The sequence below is a fragment of the Crassostrea angulata genome, chromosome 1 (genome assembly GCF_025612915.1).
Source record: "Crassostrea angulata isolate pt1a10 chromosome 1, ASM2561291v2, whole genome shotgun sequence".
NCBI lineage: Eukaryota > Metazoa > Mollusca > Bivalvia > Ostreida > Ostreidae > Magallana > Magallana angulata.
The window spans coordinates 28,600,775-28,603,463 of record NC_069111.1 but is presented as its reverse complement, the minus strand read 5'-3'; positions in this window follow the sequence as shown (position 1 = coordinate 28,603,463).

Here is a 2,689-nt window from a genome sequence, read left to right as displayed (position 1 = left end):
CATTGGAATTCTTTTCTCTTACCTTGCAACTGTTGTCATTCAGTTCTTTATTAACTTTAAGCTGTACAGCTTATAAGTACTACAAATATAAACAATAAACACATAAAGGTAGGTTAATAGGAGAATGTTGCAGAAGTGTACATATGATATCAACATCTCATTTGCATTAAGTAAATCTTGTCTTATTTTCAAACTTAAGTGAATAAATTTACCCAAATTACATACTAGTAGTTCTTTTACATTTTCAACATTAAAAACACATTGAAGGATTTTTCCAGTAATAAGGCTAAATGTATTTTTTGCGATAGCCTTCGTATATGGGACATATTAAAATGAAATGAAATTCGTAATGTGTCTTTCAATATTATAAAATCGACCTGTTTCTATTGACAATTGATGCGAAGACAACCATAATCTTGAAATACACTTTTGATATTTGTTTGGAATAGGTTTCCTTAAATAAAATTGTAAATCATGGTTTGATAAAAGAGCATTTACTAGAAATATCTAGTTGAGAAAAAATATACTGTGTAGCTTGGTCAAAAATACGTTGTTTGACAATAGTGAGATCTGCAGCTGTTATTTTTTTGTTTTTCCCACAATTCAAACATACTGTCTTTTACTAATTAACAATTTTTAATTGCCAATGAGTCCATGACTAATTAATTAGTCATGGACTCATTGGCAATTAAAAATTGTTAATTAGTAAAAGACAATACTCTCATTGCATAAAAAATCTTTAAAAAGATACAACCAGTTTTTTGCATTATGTTTTTCGACACAGTCATATAAGGGTATAATGGCAATGTTGAATAATACAATTATTATAGTACAGTATTCTTTTGTCCAGAACTTAACTATGTTGAACATTCTTTGGTACAGCAGAGGACAGCGTCCTGATTCAGAATAAACTGCTACATTACAAGTTGACCTTTTAACTCCCAAGACATATTTACAAAAATCAAGATGAAGTTTCTCAATATAAGGTGCTTTGAGTGAACCCCATACCTCAGAGACATAGTTAATGACACTGCCAACAAAACAATCAAACAATGATTGCAAAGTATAATGTTTAAAAAACATGTTTCTAATAAATTTTTTTCAATACAAATACTAGTAATGTCTTTCTACCTTACTCAGCAAGTTGCTTCTCGGCTCTAGAGAATTTATTATTGAAGTAAAAAATAATGCCAAGATAAGCAAACTGATATACAATTTCAAGTGGTGTACCATAAATATACCATTTTTCACATTCTTTTACCCTTCCACCTTTTCTAAAAACAGCAATCTTCGATATGACAACATTAATGTGTAATTTCCATGTGCTACAATAATATGTTAATTGATCCAAAGAGATTGAAGACCAGCAATTGTCTCTGAAAAAATCACCATGTCATCAGCATACATCAGAAGGAGTAGATTCAGTGATGAAATTTCAAATGATACACAATCCGAATTAAAAAACGGATTTCAAAATCATTAACATACAAATTGAATAAAATATTGTATGTCATCTTGTATTAAACCAAGATTGCTGTTGAAAAATTCACTCAAAAAACCATCAGAGGTCACACATGCTTTTAATTAACATTTTTATACAACCCTGTCATAACATAAGTTTTCCTTGGATACAAATTTTTGACAATTTTATCCAAAGTTTAGACCTATCAACTGAATTAAACATTTAACAGCTACAGTAACACATTATGCCTCTATTTAAGGAATAAGGAATGATTCTTTGAGTATTATGAGGTGATACTTTCGGTCGGGGCGTGATTAAATCCAATAAAGCCCGAAGGGCTTTTTGATAGATTTGAAAGAAATTATCACTTCATAATAATTAGGGCAAAGAATGATTCCTTATTACTTATATTTATATAATTTTGAGCCATCGTACGATTTAATATTTAAATATGAATAAGCAAACCCCGCTGGCGCCTCCATTTGGCGTCATTTGAAGTTATGAGTTATATAGTACATGTACAAAATCGATGCGTAGTGTTATCACAGGCAAAGACACTGGGAAATGTAAATATTATTTAACATCGTCTTTCTTGGAAGACAGTATACGGGGTTGAAATATTCTACACTCTTCGAACTGCGCACTTCCCTTCCATTGAGTTTGATGATAAATGCACGATGCATAATTTACATGTAACATTAATTTTATCGGTATTGATGTTTAACGCATGTAATTAAAATTTCTGATGATAAAGTTCGTTCTTTAATGAGAAAGAAAACCAAAGAAATTATTAACAGAGGTGAAATACTGTTAATAATATTCATGATTGTCAGCAAATTTTACCCACGAATTAATGTTTACAGGATTGCATGTATATGCGGCTCTCACCCCAACACTCATGCCGTGAAGCCTATCATAATCAAATCTGTAGAAATCCGAAATGTTTGGAGCACATTATAGACTATATATATCAGATACTCAATGGGATTGTCATGCAGGAAAGATCAACTGATTTATAAAAGAGGTAGCACATGTAGCTTGAACGTTCAATGGATTTTTGTAAATGAATAAACATTATTTGCTTGAAAAATTTCTTTTAATAACTTCTATTGCCCTCCCTTGTAGGTTTGGTATTTTGAAGTGGCACTAGGCGTAGAATTAACTTGTGGGGGGGGGGGCTAATTTCTCCCTTATACAACACCTATACGTACTTATCATTGTTAAAAA